This window comes from Impatiens glandulifera, unplaced genomic scaffold, assembly GCF_907164915.1.
Source record: "Impatiens glandulifera unplaced genomic scaffold, dImpGla2.1, whole genome shotgun sequence".
NCBI classification, from domain to species: Eukaryota; Viridiplantae; Streptophyta; class Magnoliopsida; order Ericales; family Balsaminaceae; genus Impatiens; species Impatiens glandulifera.
The window spans coordinates 3,305-20,278 of record NW_025919542.1 but is presented as its reverse complement, the minus strand read 5'-3'; the positions used below and the strand labels follow the sequence as shown (position 1 = coordinate 20,278).

The 16,974-nt window shown below is 35.5% G+C and overlaps 15 non-coding genes across 15 annotated transcripts; all 15 read left to right on the top strand.

The window, feature by feature from the left end:
* The first annotated feature begins 497 nt into the window (after window positions 1-497).
* LOC124918149 lies at window positions 498-615 on the top strand. The gene has a single exon (XR_007097333.1). It is a non-coding gene; the product is annotated as a 5S ribosomal RNA (ribosomal RNA).
* A 513-nt stretch (window positions 616-1,128) lies between these two features.
* On the top strand, window positions 1,129-1,247 carry LOC124918144. Its single transcript, XR_007097328.1, has one exon. It is a non-coding gene; the product is annotated as a 5S ribosomal RNA (ribosomal RNA).
* A 515-nt stretch (window positions 1,248-1,762) lies between these two features.
* LOC124918147 lies at window positions 1,763-1,880 on the top strand. The gene has a single exon (XR_007097331.1). It is a non-coding gene; the product is annotated as a 5S ribosomal RNA (ribosomal RNA).
* A 513-nt stretch (window positions 1,881-2,393) lies between these two features.
* Window positions 2,394-2,512, top strand: LOC124918157. The gene has a single exon (XR_007097340.1). It is a non-coding gene; the product is annotated as a 5S ribosomal RNA (ribosomal RNA).
* A 512-nt stretch (window positions 2,513-3,024) lies between these two features.
* LOC124918152 lies at window positions 3,025-3,142 on the top strand. Its single transcript, XR_007097336.1, has one exon. It is a non-coding gene; the product is annotated as a 5S ribosomal RNA (ribosomal RNA).
* Window positions 3,143-3,654: 512 nt separating this feature from the next.
* On the top strand, window positions 3,655-3,772 carry LOC124918151. The gene has a single exon (XR_007097335.1). It is a non-coding gene; the product is annotated as a 5S ribosomal RNA (ribosomal RNA).
* Window positions 3,773-4,286: 514 nt separating this feature from the next.
* LOC124918146 lies at window positions 4,287-4,404 on the top strand. Its single transcript, XR_007097330.1, has one exon. It is a non-coding gene; the product is annotated as a 5S ribosomal RNA (ribosomal RNA).
* Window positions 4,405-4,916: 512 nt separating this feature from the next.
* On the top strand, window positions 4,917-5,034 carry LOC124918145. Its single transcript, XR_007097329.1, has one exon. It is a non-coding gene; the product is annotated as a 5S ribosomal RNA (ribosomal RNA).
* Window positions 5,035-5,548: 514 nt separating this feature from the next.
* On the top strand, window positions 5,549-5,666 carry LOC124918159. The gene has a single exon (XR_007097342.1). It is a non-coding gene; the product is annotated as a 5S ribosomal RNA (ribosomal RNA).
* A 513-nt stretch (window positions 5,667-6,179) lies between these two features.
* On the top strand, window positions 6,180-6,297 carry LOC124918155. The gene has a single exon (XR_007097338.1). It is a non-coding gene; the product is annotated as a 5S ribosomal RNA (ribosomal RNA).
* Window positions 6,298-6,809: 512 nt separating this feature from the next.
* Window positions 6,810-6,927, top strand: LOC124918150. The gene has a single exon (XR_007097334.1). It is a non-coding gene; the product is annotated as a 5S ribosomal RNA (ribosomal RNA).
* Window positions 6,928-7,440: 513 nt separating this feature from the next.
* Window positions 7,441-7,558, top strand: LOC124918148. Its single transcript, XR_007097332.1, has one exon. It is a non-coding gene; the product is annotated as a 5S ribosomal RNA (ribosomal RNA).
* Window positions 7,559-8,071: 513 nt separating this feature from the next.
* LOC124918153 lies at window positions 8,072-8,189 on the top strand. Its single transcript, XR_007097337.1, has one exon. It is a non-coding gene; the product is annotated as a 5S ribosomal RNA (ribosomal RNA).
* A 511-nt stretch (window positions 8,190-8,700) lies between these two features.
* On the top strand, window positions 8,701-8,818 carry LOC124918158. Its single transcript, XR_007097341.1, has one exon. It is a non-coding gene; the product is annotated as a 5S ribosomal RNA (ribosomal RNA).
* Window positions 8,819-9,333: 515 nt separating this feature from the next.
* Window positions 9,334-9,452, top strand: LOC124918156. Its single transcript, XR_007097339.1, has one exon. It is a non-coding gene; the product is annotated as a 5S ribosomal RNA (ribosomal RNA).
* Window positions 9,453-16,974: the final 7,522 nt, after the last annotated feature.

Genomic DNA, 16,974 nt, shown 5'->3' with positions numbered 1-16,974 from the left:
AAAAAACAACCAAATTAAGGATTAAATTTAATAAACGTTAATGTCGCACTCCCTTTTTAATGTTTTTACGAAAAAAACACAAAATAAAAGCGTGAAAACGTACGATTTAATATAAAAACACGTTAATTTTGAATGTTTTAATTGATATTTGACGTTTTTACGAAAAAAAACACAAAATAAAAGTTTGAAAATGTACAATTTAAAAAAAACACGTTAATTTCGAATGTTTTAATTGATATTTGACGTTTTTACGAAAAAAACACAAAATAAAAGCTTGAAAACGTATAATTTAAAAAAAACACACGTTATTTCGAAATGATTTTTGATATTTTTACGGAAAAAAAATAATTATAGCGTGAAAACGGATCGATTTGAAGAAATTGAGGTCGTAAACGACCTTCGGCTGTTTAAAACTCGTCCATTTCGAATTTCGTGAAAAAATCATTATTTTAATTAATTGATGATGTATGAAATGAATAAATTGTTCATCATATGACGGGTGCGATCATACCAGCACTAACGCACCGGATCCCATCAGAACTCCGCAGTCAAGCGTGCTTGGGCGAGAGTAGTACTAGGATGGGTGACCCCTGGGAAGTCCTCGTGTCGCACTCCTTTTTTATTTTTTTTAAAAAACAACCAAATTAAGGATTAAATTTAATAAACGTTAATGTCGCACTCCCTTTTTAATGTTTTTACGAAAAAAACACAAAATAAAAGCGTGAAAACGTACGATTTAATATAAAAACACGTTAATTTCGAATGTTTTAATTGATATTTGACGTTTTTACGAAAAAAAACACAAAATAAAAGTTTGAAAATGTACAATTTAAAAAAAACACGTTAATTTCGAATGTTTTAATTGATATTTGACGTTTTTACGAAAAAACACAAAATAAAAGCTTGAAAACGTACAATTTAAAAAAAACACACGTTATTTCGATATGATTTTTGATATTTTTACGGAAAAAAAATTAAATTATAGCGTGAAAACGGATCAATTTAAAGAAACCGAGGTCGTAAACGGCCTTCGGCGGTTTAAAACTCATCCATTTCGAATTTCGTGAAAAAATCATTATTTTAATTAATTGATGATGTATGAAATGAATAAATTGTTCATCATATGACGGGTGCGATCATACCAGCACTAATGCACCGGATCCCATCAGAACTCCGCAGTCAAGCGTGCTTGGGCGAGAGTAGTACTAGGATGGGTGACCCCCTGGGAAGTCCTCGTGTCGCACTCTTTTTTATTTTTTTTAAAAAACAACCAAATTAAGGATTAAATTTAATAAACGTTAATGTCGCACTCCCTTTTTAATGTTTTTACGAAAAAAACACAAAATAAAAGCGTGAAAACGTACGATTTAATATAAAAACACGTTAATTTTGAATGTTTTAATTGATATTTGACGTTTTTACGAAAAAAAACACAAAATAAAAGTTTGAAAATGTACAATTTAAAAAAAAACACGTTAATTTCGAATGTTTTAATTGATATTTGACGTTTTTACGAAAAAACACAAAATAAAAGCTTGAAAACGTATAATTTAAAAAAAAACACACGTTATTTCGAAATGATTTTTGATATTTTTACGGAAAAAAAAATAAAATTGTAGCGTGAAAACGGATCGATTTGAAGAAATTGAGGTCGTAAACGACCTTCGGCTGTTTAAAACTCGTCCATTTCGAATTTCGTGAAAAAATCATTATTTTAATTAATTGATGATGTATGAAATGAATAAATTGTTCATCATATGACGGGTGCGATCATACCAGCACTAATGCACCGGATCCCATCAGAACTCCGCAGTCAAGCGTGCTTGGGCGAGAGTAGTACTAGGATGGGTGACCCCTGGGAAGTCCTCGTGTCGCACTCCTTTTTTAATTTTTTTTAAAAAACAACCAAATTAAGGATTAAATTTAATAAACGTTAATGTCGCACTCCCTTTTTAATGTTTTTACGAAAAAAACACAAAATAAAAGCGTGAAAACGTACGATTTAATATAAAATACGTTAATTTCGAATGTTTTAATTGATATTTGACGTTTTTACGAAAAAAAACACAAAATAAAAGTTTGAAAATGTACAATTTAAAAAAAACACGTTAATTTCGAATGTTTTAATTGATATTTGACGTTTTTACGAAAAAACACAAAATAAAAGCTTGAAAACGTACAATTTAAAAAAAACACACGTTATTTCGATATGATTTTTGATATTTTTACGGAAAAAAAATTAAATTATAGCGTGAAAACGGATCAATTTAAAGAAACCGAGGTCGTAAACGGCCTTCGGCGGTTTAAAACTCATCCATTTCGAATTTCGTGAAAAAATCATTATTTTAATTAATTGATGATGTATGAAATGAATAAATTGTTCATCATATGACGGGTGCGATCATACCAGCACTAATGCACCGGATCCCATCAGAACTCCGCAGTCAAGCGTGCTTGGGCGAGAGTAGTACTAGGATAGGTGACCCCCTGGGAAGTCCTCGTGTCGCACTCTTTTTTAATTTTTTTTAAAAAACAACCAAATTAAGGATTAAATTTAATAAACGTTAATGTCGCACTCCCTTTTTAATGTTTTTACGAAAAAAACACAAAATAAAAGCGTGAAAACGTACGATTTAATATAAAAACACGTTAATTTTGAATGTTTTAATTGATATTTGACGTTTTTACGAAAAAAAACACAAAATAAAAGTTTGAAAATGTACAATTTAAAAAAAAAACGTTAATTTCGAATGTTTTAATTGATATTTGACGTTTTTACGAAAAAACACAAAATAAAAGCTTGAAAACGTATAATTTAAAAAAAACACACGTTATTTCGAAATGATTTTTGATATTTTTACGGGAAAAAAAATATTTATAGCGTGAAAACGGATCGATTTGAAGAAATTGAGGTCGTAAACGACATTCGGCTGTTTAAAACTCGTCCATTTCGAATTTCGTGAAAAAATCATTATTTTAATTAATTGATGATGTATGAAATGAATAAATTGTTCATCATATGACGGGTGCGATCATACCAGCACTAATGCACCGGATCCCATCAGAACTCCGCAGTCAAGCGTGCTTGGGCGAGAGTAGTACTAGGATGGGATACCCCTGGGAAGTCCTCGTGTCGCACTCCTTTTTTATTTTTTTTAAAAAACAACCAAATTAAGGATTAAATTTAATAAACGTTAATGTCGCACTCCCTTTTTAATGTTTTTACGAAAAAAACACAAAATAAAAGCGTGAAAACGTACGATTTAATATAAAATACGTTAATTTTGAATGTTTTAATTGATATTTGACGTTTTTACGAAAAAAAAACACAAAATAAAAGTTTGAAAATGTACAATTTAAAAAAAAACACGTTAATTTCGAATGTTTTAATTGATATTTGACGTTTTTACGAAAAAACACAAAATAAAAGCTTGAAAACGTATAATTTAAAAAAAACACACGTTATTTCGAAATGATTTTTGATATTTTTACGGAAAAAAAATAATTATAGCGTGAAAACGGATCGATTTGAAGAAATTGAGGTCGTAAACGACCTTCGGCTGTTTAAAACTCGTCCATTTCGAATTTCGTGAAAAAATCATTATTTTAATTAATTGATGATGTATGAAATGAATAAATTGTTCATCATATGACGGGTGCGATCATTCCAGCACTAATGCACCGGATCCCATCAGAACTCCGCAGTCAAGCGTGCTTGGGCGAGAGTAGTACTAGGATGGGTGACCCCTGGGAAGTCCTCGTGTCGCACTCCTTTTTTAAAATTTTTAAAAAACAACCAAATTAAGGATTAAATTTAATAAACGTTAATGTCGCACTCCCTTTTTAATGTTTTTACGAAAAAAACACAAAATAAAAGCGTGAAAACGTACGATTTAATATAAAAACACGTTAATTTTGAATGTTTTAATTGATATTTGACGTTTTTACGAAAAAAAACACAAAATAAAAGTTTGAAAATGTACAATTTAAAAAAAAAACACGTTAATTTCGAATGTTTTAATTGATATTTGACGTTTTTACGAAAAAACACAAAATAAAAGCTTGAAAACGTATAATTTAAAAAAAACACACGTTATTTCGAAATGATTTTTGATATTTTTACGGAAAAAAAAATAATTATAGCGTGAAAACGGATCGATTTGAAGAAATTGAGGTCGTAAACGACCTTCGGCTGTTTAAAACTCGTCCATTTCGAATTTCGTGAAAAAATCATTATTTTAATTAATTGATGATGTATGAAATGAATAAATTGTTCATCATATGACGGGTGCGATCATACCAGCACTAATGCACCGGATCCCATCAGAACTCCGCAGTCAAGCGTGCTTGGGCGAGAGTAGTACTAGGATGGGTGACCCCTGGGAAGTCCTCGTGTCGCACTCCTTTTTTATTTTTTTTAAAAAACAACCAAATTAAGGATTAAATTTAATAAACGTTAATGTCGCACTCCCTTTTTAATGTTTTTACGAAAAAAACACAAAATAAAAGCGTGAAAACGTACGATTTAATATAAAAACACGTTAATTTTGAATGTTTTAATTGATATTTGACGTTTTTACGAAAAAAAACACAAAATAAAAGTTTGAAAATGTACAATTTAAAAAAAACACGTTAATTTCGAATGTTTTAATTGATATTTGACGTTTTTACGAAAAAACACAAAATAAAAGCTTGAAAACGTACAATTTAAAAAAAACACACGTTATTTCGATATGATTTTTGATATTTTTACGGAAAAAAATTAAATTATAGCGTGAAAACGGATCAATTTAAAGAAACCGAGGTCGTAAACGGCCTTCGGCTGTTTAAAACTCATCCATTTCGAATTTCGTGAAAAAATCATTATTTTAATTAATTGATGATGTATGAAATGAATAAATTGTTCATCATATGACGGGTGCGATCATACCAGCACTAATGCACCGGATCCCATCAGAACTCCGCAGTCAAGCGTGCTTGGGCGAGAGTAGTACTAGGATGGGTGACCCCTGGGAAGTCCTCGTGTCGCACTCCTTTTTTATTTTTTTTAAAAAACAACCAAATTAAGGATTAAATTTAATAAACGTTAATGTCGCACTCCCTTTTTAATGTTTTTACGAAAAAAACACAAAATAAAAGCGTGAAAACGTACGATTTAATATAAAAACACGTTAATTTTGAATGTTTTAATTGATATTTGACGTTTTTACGAAAAAAAACACAAAATAAAAGTTTGAAAATGTACAATTTAAAAAAAAACACGTTAATTTCGAATGTTTTAATTGATATTTGACGTTTTTACGAAAAAACACAAAATAAAAGCTTGAAAACGTATAATTTAAAAAAAACACACGTTATTTCGAAATGATTTTTGATATTTTTACGGAAAAAAAAAATAATTATAGCGTGAAAACGGATCGATTTGAAGAAATTGAGGTCGTAAACGACATTCGGCTGTTTAAAACTCGTCCATTTCGAATTTCGTGAAAAAATCATTATTTTAATTAATTGATGATGTATGAAATGAATAAATTGTTCATCATATGACGGGTGCGATCATACCAGCACTAATGCACCGGATCCCATCAGAACTCCGCAGTCAAGCGTGCTTGGGCGAGAGTAGTACTAGGATGGGTGACCCCTGGGAAGTCCTCGTGTCGCACTCCTTTTTTATTTTTTTTAAAAAACAACCAAATTAAGGATTAAATTTAATAAACGTTAATGTCGCACTCCCTTTTTAATGTTTTTACGAAAAAAACACAAAATAAAAGCGTGAAAACGTACGATTTAATATAAAAACACGTTAATTTTGAATGTTTTAATTGATATTTGACGTTTTTACGAAAAAAAACACAAAATAAAAGTTTGAAAATGTACAATTTAAAAAAAAACACGTTAATTTCGAATGTTTTAATTGATATTTGACGTTTTTACGAAAAAACACAAAATAAAAGCTTGAAAACGTATAATTTAAAAAAAACACACGTTATTTCGAAATGATTTTTGATATTTTTACGGAAAAAAAAATATTTATAGCGTGAAAACGGATCGATTTGAAGAAATTGAGGTCGTAAACGACCTTCGGCTGTTTAAAACTCGTCCATTTCGAATTTCGTGAAAAAATCATTATTTTAATTAATTGATGATGTATGAAATGAATAAATTGTTCATCATATGACGGGTGCGATCATTCCAGCACTAACGCACCGGATCCCATCAGAACTACGCAGTCAAGCGTGTTTGGGCGAGAGTAGTACTAGGATGGGTGACCCCTGGGAAGTCCTCGTGTCGCACTCCTTTTTTAATTTTTTTTAAAAAACAACCAAATTAAGGATTAAATTTAATAAACGTTAATGTCGCACTCCATTTTTAATGTTTTTACGAAAAAACACAAAATAAAAGCGTGAAAACGTACGATTTAATATAAAAACACGTTGCTTTCGAATGTTTTAATTGATATTTGACGTTTTTACGAAAAAAAACACAAAATAAAAGCTTGAAAACATACAATTTAAAAAAAACACGTTAATTTCGAATGTTTTAATTGATATTTGACGTTTTTACGAAAAAACACAAAATAAAAGCTTGAAAACGTATAATTTAAAAAAAACACACGTTATTTCGAAATGATTTTTGATATTTTTACGGAAAAAAATTAAATTATAGCGTGAAAACGGATCAATTTAAAGAAACCGAGGTCGTAAACGGCCTTCGGCGGTTTAAAACTCATCCATTTCGAATTTCGTGAAAAAATCATTATTTTAATTAATTGATGATGTATGAAATGAATAAATTGTTCATCATATGACGGGTGCGATCATACCAGCACTAATGCACCGGATCCCATCAGAACTCCGCAGTCAAGCGTGCTTGGGCGAGAGTAGTACTAGGATGGGTGACCCCTGGGAAGTCCTCGTGTCGCACTCTTTTTTATTTTTTTTTAAAAACAACCAAATTAAGGATTAAATTTAATAAACGTTAATGTCGCACTCCCTTTTTAATGTTTTTACGAAAAAAACACAAAATAAAAGCGTGAAAACGTACGATTTAATATAAAAACACGTTAATTTTGAATGTTTTAATTGATATTTGACGTTTTTACGAAAAAAAAACACAAAATAAAAGTTTGAAAATGTACAATTTAAAAAAAACACGTTAATTTCGAATGTTTTAATTGATATTTGACGTTTTTACGAAAAAACACAAAATAAAAGCTTGAAAACGTATAATTTAAAAAAAACACACGTTATTTCGAAATGATTTTTGATATTTTTACGGGGAAAAAAAATATTTATAGCGTGAAAACGGATCGATTTGAAGAAATTGAGGTCGTAAACGACATTCGGCTGTATAAAACTCGTCCATTTCGAATTTCGTGAAAAAATCATTATTTTAATTAATTGATGATGTATGAAATGAATAAATTGTTCATCATATGACGGGTGCGATCATACCAGCACTAATGCACCGGATCCCATCAGAACTCCGTAGTCAAGCGTGCTTGGGCGAGAGTAGTACTAGGATGGGTGACCCCTGGGAAGTCCTCGTGTCGCACTCCTTTTTTATTTTTTTTAAAAAACAACCAAATTAAGGATTAAATTTAATAAACGTTAATGTCGCACTCCCTTTTTAATGTTTTTACGAAAAAAACACAAAATAAAAGCGTGAAAACGTACGATTTAATATAAAATACGTTAATTTTGAATGTTTTAATTGATATTTGACGTTTTTACGAAAAAAAACACAAAATAAAAGTTTGAAAATGTACAATTTAAAAAAAACACGTTAATTTCGAATGTTTTAATTGATATTTGACGTTTTTACGAAAAAACACAAAATAAAAGCTTGAAAACGTATAATTTAAAAAAAAACACACGTTATTTCGAAATGATTTTTGATATTTTTACGGAAAAAAAATTAAATTATAGCGTGAAAACGGATCGATTTGAAGAAATTGAGGTCGTAAACGACCTTCGGCTGTTTAAAACTCGTCCATTTCGAATTTCGTGAAAAAATCATTATTTTAATTAATTGATGATGTATGAAATGAATAAATTGTTCATCATATGACGGGTGCGATCATTCCAGCACTAACGCACCGGATCCCATCAGAACTACGCAGTCAAGCGTGTTTGGGCGAGAGTAGTACTAGGATGGGTGACCCCTGGGAAGTCCTCGTGTCGCACTCCTTTTTTAAATTTTTTTAAAAAACAACCAAATTAAGGATTAAATTATTAAACGTTAATGTCGCACTCCCTTTTTAATGTTTTTACGAAAAAAACACAAAATAAAAGCGTGAAAACGTACGATTTAATATAAAAACACGTTAATTTCGAATGTTTTAATTGATATTTGACGTTTTTACGAAAAAAAACACAAAATAAAAGTTTGAAAACATATAGTTTAAAAAAACACGTTAATTTCGAATGTTTTAATTGATATTTGACGTTTTTACGAAAAAACACAAAATAAAAGCTTGAAAACGTACAATTTAAAAAAAACACACGTTATTTCGATATGATTTTTGATATTTTTACGGAAAAAAAAATAATTATAGCGTGAAAACGGATCGATTTGAAGAAATCGAGGTCGTAAACGACCTTCGGCTGTTTAAAACTCGTCCATTTCGAATTTCGTGAAAAAATCATTATTTTAATTAATTGATGATGTATGAAATGAATAAATTGTTCATCATATGACGGGTGCGATCATACCAGCACTAATGCACCGGATCCCATCAGAACTCCGCAGTCAAGCGTGCTTGGGCGAGAGTAGTACTAGGATGGGTGACCCCTGGGAAGTCCTCGTGTCGCACTCCTTTTTTAAATTTTTTTAAAAAACAACCAAATTAAGGATTAAATTTAATAAACGTTAATGTCGCACTCCATTTTTAATGTTTTTACGAAAAAACACAAAATTAAAAGCTTGAAATATACGATTTAATATAAAAACACGTTGCTTTCGAATGTTTTAATTGATATTTGACGTTTTTACGAAAAAAAACACAAAATAAAAGCTTGAAAACATATAATTTAAAAAAAAACACGTTAATTTCGAATGTTTTAATTGATATTTGACGTTTTTACGAAAAAACACAAAATAAAAGCTTGAAAACGTACAATTTAAAAAAAAACACACGTTATTTCGATATGATTTTTGATATTTTTACGGAAAAAAAATTAAATTATAGCGTGAAAACGGATCAATTTAAAGAAACCGAGGTCGTAAACGGCCTTCGGCAGTTTAAAACTCGTCCATTTTGAATTTCGTGAAAAAATCATTATTTTAATTAATTGATGATGTATGAAATGAATAAATTGTTCATCATATGACGGGTGCGATCATACCAGCACTAATGCACCGGATCCCATCAGAACTCCGCAGTCAAGCGTGCTTAGGCGAGAGTAGTACTAGGATGGGTGACCCCCTGGGAAGTCCTCGTGTCGCACTCCTTTTTTTAATCTTTTTAAAAATAACCAAATTAAGGATTAAATTGAATAAACGTTAATGTTGGACTCCCTTTTTAATGTTTTTACGAAAAAACACAAAATAAAAGCGTGAAAACGTACGATTTAATATAAAAACACGTTAATTTCGAATGTTTTAATTGATATTTGACATTTTTACGAAAAAAACATAAAATAAAGTTTGAAAACGTACAGTTTAAAAAAAAACACGTTAATTTCGAATGTTTTAATTGATACTTGACGTTTTTACGAAAAAACACAAAATAAAAGCTTGAAAACGTATAATTTATAAAAAACACACGTTATTTCTATATGATTTTTGATATTTTTACGGAAAAAAAATATAATTATAGCGTGAAAACGGATCGATTTGAAGAAATTGAGGTCGTAAACAGCCTTTGGCTGTTTAAAACTCGTCCATTTCGAATTTCGTGAAAAAATCATTATTTTAATTAATTGATGATGTATGAAATGAATAAATTATTCATCATATGACGGGTGCGATCATTCCAGCACTGTTAGGATCGGGGACGCCCTTGGAGGACCGGGGTATTTTCGGTTTCTAGAAGGGTGGCCGCTTACAACACGCAACACACTTTGGTGATTGTCCGGTTAGAGACTATAACCGTTATCAGCACTTTGCAAACTGTCACAAACTCTTGAACCGGGTTCAAGGGAGGAAATGTCTGTTTCAGTCTGAAGCAACGTATGCGACTTGGATGATGTTTATGAGGAGTCGGTTTTAGAAATATGAGTGGACCGGTTTTTGATTAAGGAGTAAGATTGTTTTGGTTTGTGTTTAGGTTAAGTGAGCAGAAAGTAAATGAACAACACGAGACAGGATTTTTAATGGATGTTCGGAGCAAACCCTCCTACGTCACCCCTTCTTCTCAGGTTATGAGAAGGATCTCCACTAACTTTCAAGATTACAACAATTACACTACCGATCGAGCCTTAACTCGCTACTCGCCGGTTACACCAACTCACTCTTGATGTAATACAATAACACAACACAAAAATAGCTTTCGGTAAATGACACAACGGTTTTGGATCGCGCGTGGTATTTCTTTCTCTCTCTTAATGTTTTTCAGAACCATATTTAATGAGGTCGCTTCGTCTTCCTTTTATTGTGAAGATGATCCCAACGGTTACTTTCTTCTCTCACCGTGGGATTGGTTAATTCAGAGTCACGCCGGTGCAGAGAGGTTGCTTGCACGTTTCACCTTCCTAACACTTGGCAAGCATGCAGATACTCCTTAGGTAAAGATGACGTAACAAGTTTGCAGATTTGAACACGTGTCAGGCATGCACCTTCCGACTGTCTCAGTCGGATCAGCAAATCATCATTGTTTTTATCGCATGCTTCTGATCGGATCTTATCTTCTTATATTTCTTCAAGACACGTCTATTTCTTCACACTACGTCATCTTTGTAACTCTTAGATTCTGATTGACTCTGTCATATACTGATTCGGCTAGAGTGTAGCCTTTTCTTTGCTAGCCGGTCTGCTGAGAATTTTGAGGCAAGTTCCTCTTGATCTTGACTTGATCATTTGGAACTGGAATACTTTGAGATGTTCTTCAGCAGGTTTATGAAGTTCCAGCCGGTTCATTCAATTCGATCTGTTCCTGCACATAGAAGTTAATAGTTTAGTTTTCTGGCCGGTTTAAAAATTAACTTATTTAATTTTTTTTATCAATTTCTCTCTTTTTGATTATTTAGAATAAATATTCAAAAATTGTATTGTATGGCCAGTTTTAAAATTAACTTACTTAATTTTTCTATCAATTTCTCCCTTTTTGATTATTTAGAATAAATATTCAAAACTCGTAGGCTGTGGCCGGTTTGAAAAATATGTTAATCAATTTGATGTTTTTCTGGTTAAGAGAAATTTCAAAACATGTTTGATTTTTCAAGGGGTATTTAGTAAAATAGTTACTTTAAAGTATGGTAAAAATGACTAAGTTCTGAAACAAAAACCAAACATAAGTAAATTGTTCATAAGAAAGAGATAAGCTAAGAATTAGATGATCCACCCTTTTCGTTTTCTTTCTCCTTTCGCTTCCTTTCTTCCTCCTCTCTTGCCTTCCACTCCCTCTCTCTTCTTTCAGCGTCAATTTGCCATCCGGTAAATACACTAGATATTCCGGGAGTTCGTTTGTTGAACCCGAAACCGTCGCTTACTGGTCTGGGTGGACGAGATGATTGTGCAACGATCGGACCGGAGCTTGGAAGTGTGGTTGGTGCTTCAACTGCTTTCTTCTTTCGCTGATTGAGTTGTGCAGCGTCTTCTTCTTCTTCTTCATCCAGAGGTTGTACATATTGTCCGACCGGTTGGAACTCTTTTAATCCGCTTCGTTCCACCTGCTTCAATAGAGTCTGAACCGTCTTACGTTTGTTCTTGTTCCTCGTTTTCATTGAGTGAGAGCCTTGAGCCTATGAGGATTCTGGTTGAGCGGCCTTATCTTCATCCCCGTATTGCTTAGCCAGCGCATGATCTTTGGCTTCAATTTCCTTTCTTAACCGTTCCCTTTGCTCATCTTCATCTTGAAGTCTCCTTGCTGTTTCGGCATCAGCACGAATCTGCTCTTGAGTCTTATTAGCTTGTAATTTGGATAACTCCTCAATCTGAGCTGCCATATCCTGCATCATATCGAGCAAAAGAGCGGTTGCGGTTTGCACGGATTCGGCGATCATCGACTTGATCAATGTTTGAACGGTTTCAGCGATCATTGACTTGATCGATGTTTGAGCGGCTTCGGTGATCTCGGAGTGGATGGATGTCCGGACTGTTTCGGTCAAATTTGCTTCAACGGTTGCAATCTTCTCATCCGTAACAATGCTGTACTTATGGAGACAGGAAATAATGGTGTCAGCAACCACTTCCTTCATTTGCTCAAGTCCCGGAGCCTGATCAGTTTGTGGAGGGGCACTGCTCCGGTTTTCTGTTGTCTAGATGACTCCTTAGTGTTAAAAATAGGTTTGCTCCGAAATTGATCGGCGTGTGTTAGAACAGTTTTGCACTCCTCTTTCCATTCTGCCTCTAGCTGGTCAACCTTTTGAGTGAGATCATTATGCACTTTCATAAACCGCTTAAGCATTCTTAATTCTATCGGAGTTAGTTTAGCTCTTTCAGCCTTCTTCATGGCATCAGTTACAGCTTACAGCTTTCGTACTCTTCCATTACCATGGTTTTAGCGTATGCGGCTTGAATAACGTCGGTGCCGGTTACCTTGAGAACCTCCTCTTCCAGAGCTACGAGTTTCTCCCAATACTCATTTCCGCTGAAGTTAGGGATCATGTTTGATATTTTCGTTTCGCAACGTAACCTGACCCATAGATGATAAGATGTGGCCAGGTCTTCAACTTCCCTGTTCATATCTTGAATGAGCTTTAGGAACATTTCCTCCTCTTTTTCTTTCTGAGATAGGATCCTCGGCTTCCGGTATGATTTCAGTTTGTGGGACCGTTTGAGCTTCATTGTCTCTTTGCACCAGAGAGTCCTCATGCATGATTTATTTTCCCTTGTTAGCCTGAGATGAACCTTCAGGTATAATTGTTGAACCGGTTGGCCCGTCTTGAGCCGATTGGAGCGTTGTTTCGGTTGGAACGGATTTGTTCCCAGCCGAGTCGGATGGATCTTTTTCTTCGATATTTCCCTCCTGAGCCGGAAGGATGATGTTCTCAGTGTTGGCCGTTTCTTCGACCGGATGAATTTCACTTTGACCGGGTTCCTCAACCCGATCAGTTGTCTTGAGAAGACTTGTCACGTCGTCTTCGGTTTCATTAACAATGTTTTGGACCACATCCACTATGACCTCTGAGGTCCTTAAACCTACGTCGGCCATTATTTCATCGAGGTTCTTGTTCGGGGACTTGGAGCTTTCAGAATGAACACTAACCTCTTCTGCCTCCTCCGATGTTGACTTAGTTTCTTGGCTCCCCGAGGGTTCGGTTTGCCTTAATGATGGAGAGTCGACTAGAATGGGATGAACTGTATTGATGGGAGTGGGTTGAAAGATGTCTACGGTTCTCTTTGGTGAATGATCCGAGGAGAGAGTTTTCTCGGAATCTGCCGGTTTGTTGGAGCTTTTCTTCGCGGACTTCTTCCTTCGTCCCTTTATCTTCTGAGAAGCCTCGGCTTGAACCGCCTTCCCCTTAGGATCTTTTTGTTTCGAACTTTCACCAGCCGGTGCGGACGAGCTGGTTCCTTTTGATGACTTTATTCTCGAGGACTTCGGCCTAGCCGCTTTAGTAGCTTTCTTGCTCATTTGCTCAGAGTTAAGAATATTGGCGGATGTAAGTGGTTCACCTTCACCGAGTTCCACATGAAGGAACTTAAGAATCTTCACTATTTGCATGGCATAGGCCTGAACCCGGCCATCCTTCTGTACCACCATCTCGCAGAACTGTTCAAACAGAACGGTTCCCCAATCGATCTTGTCACTACGGACAATCGCCATCAGCATCTTCAACTTCAGCTTTGTCAAATTATCGAAATTTCCTCCTTTACCCTGAAGTGATCTTGAGATTATGTTCAGCAACCATCTGAACTCCAGTTTGAGTTTGTTCTTCCGGCTTGAGTGAGTTACCAGATCCTTGTTGTCAAATGATATGACCAACCGGACCGCGTTGGATTTTGCGTCTGTCAAGTTTGTTTTGAAGTCCAGCCCGGTATTCGGCAAACCGAGCGCTTCAGAAAAGATTTCCTCCGTGATGTTAACCGTTTTGCTGTTCACGGTGGCGGAGACCGTCCTCTTCATTAGAGTCGCCGTCGCCAGGAACTCCACAACCTCCGTCGGGTGCACGATGAACGGACCAGACAGATATGTTTCTAATCCCGAATTCCTTAGTGATTGCAGCACAGCCTTGTTTTCTTCCGCAGCGTGTTCGTCGATGTCGCTGAAATCGACCTGCAACATATATGGGAAATGTGCTTTAACTAGATCCATGATGATTTTGTGAATGAAGAAGATGAAGAACAACGATGATCGGAAATCAGAGTGATTTTAAGATTTTTAGAGAGAGAAAGCTTGTGCTGAACTGTTTTGAACTTATATAGGAGGCGGTTTTGAACGATTAGAAGATGAACCGTCACTTAGTTATGATTTTGGGCGCCAAATTTCCCTCCAAAAGTTACTGCAGTAACTTTCGGCGGTAAATGCGGAGAATACTATGGGCGGTAATTTCTTGCGCGGTAAAACCGTGGGCGGTATGTTTTTTTAACTTTTTCGGATTTGTTTGAGATTTTGATTTACCGGAAATTTTGTTAACCAGAAGCTTTGATTAACGTGGAGTCTTTTATTTATTCAGATCCTAACCGGAAAGAAATATAATGTGAAGAACTGGAGACTTTAATGATGTGAACTTTTTATAGATAAATTCGAAACATAAGGAGATGAAGTGGTTTTCCGGTCTTACAACAAAATGACCAGAAAACCGGAAAATACAGATAATTTAAAATAGATCGAGCCACTCCCCCTCGATCATTCTGTCAACCCAGTTGTCCACAGTATTGTCGGGTGTCCGTTCCTCAATCCTTGATATCCATCTGTCCAGCATGGATAGAGACAAGGTGTTGGCCGGTCCGACGGGAACACCGGGTCCGAGGTTGTGACGATGCACCTCTAAGTATCGAGTGATCTGGGGAGCGAAACCGATCCTTCCCCTTGGAGCGGTGACGAGCTTCTTCAAGTTGTTGAAGAGGTAGGTGGCCCAGTTGATGGACGACTTGCGGACAATGGCTATCATGATGTCGAAAGCCTCCCGGTTATAGTTTTGGTTGGGCATTCGGCCCAAGATAGACCGCTGAGCCAAGTCATGAAAGACTTGGTATTGAGGAGCAAGTTTATCCTTCTCTCCGTGGTCATCGACCGGATCGGTGGAGGAAGAGAAGACAAAGCCGTAGTCTTTCTTATCCGGAAAGAACGGCGTTGGGAAGTCCGAAAAACCTTCAGTTGGAAGGTCAAAGAAATGGGCAAAATGTTCTTCGGTAATCCGAAGAAATCTCCCATTAATGATGGTCCTTATGCTACCATCTTCAAGTATGTGCCCGTTGTTGAAGAATTCAAACACCTCCTCTTCAAGGATGGTGTCCGATCCTTCAAAGAAACCTTGAAGTCCCGATTCTACGATTGGTTTGAATATGGTTTCGTGAAACCGGACATTTCTCATTTCTTGAAAGTTAACTATGATTGTGTGTTAGGATCTAGGTCGCCGCTAGAGGACCGGGGGTTGGACCTGTTAGCGGTTCTTACTCGTAAGGTGGTGGTTAATCTGGTTAGAGATTAACACCGGGGTTTCAATACTACACAACCTGTCACAAATCCTTGACTAGGTTCAAGCGCGGAAGAGATTTGCTTTCAGGTTGAAACAGCACACTTGTTTAATGGACAAGGCCGGTTTTGGATGATGGAGATTTAAAGGATGGTGGGTCGGTTTCGGTGATCTGGAAATTCGGTATGGTTAGTATAGAGTTGGTTTAGAGCGGTATGGTTAAGTTAGTCGGTTAGATGATGAAGCCGGCAGAAAGTAAATAACAAGAAAGATTTTATGGATGTTCGGAGATAAAACTCCTACGTCACCCCTTCCTCTCGAAACCGCGAGAAGGATATTCACTAAGGAATACAAGTACAATCCGATCGAGACTTATTTCCGGCTCGATAATACTCTTACAATTCACACCGAAATTGTAATACACACTTTGAATTTTAGCACTTAGGCTTTCTTAGAATAACACAGTTTTATCACTTGTAGTAAATGTTCTCAACGCTTCACTTGTCTCACTAAGTGTCTCTTAATGTCCCGCTGTTTGTTGCTGCATTTACTCTTCTTCAACTCCCCCATTTATAGGTGAAATATGTCAACGGTCATATTTCACTTCCTTGAATCTGATTGGCTGAGCAGAGGTGCAGTGATTCAGTGTTTCAGACCTGCGGTCGTTTCCTCAGACCTGATGGTCAAGCTCAGACCTGGCATTATGTCTCAGACCTGGCGGTCTGTTCTTCCGGTTTGTAAGACAAACCTGCTGGGTTTGTCTTTTACTCAATGTAGGCACGGTCTGTTGGACAGTTGTCTGTACTTGGAAGATTTCCTTTCTGGCTTATCCTGAAGTAGAAAGATCCGGTAGTACTGTTTTCTGCAGCCTACGGTCTTTCCTCAGACTTGCATGGATATGGAAGTGTTCAGTCTGTTCATTTGGTATCATTCTCAACAGATACCCAAATTGTCTTCTTGTACTGGTCGGCCGCTTGACTTAGCCGAGTGACTTTTGGTATGAGTAATGTAGCCGGACTTCTTCCGGTTATTTCTCTTCCTTGTGGATGATCGGCTGTTTGATGATTCCGGTTTTAAGCTTTGGCCGATCCTTTCTTTGTGCGGTCACGTTCCGAATACTCTTGATCGGTTTGGTAGCTTGACCGGTTAGGTTTCTTTAGTCGGTTCTCTTGTTCATCCGGTCCGGTTCCTTGTTCCTGCATGGAAAGTTTATTTAAGTTAGGTTTATTTG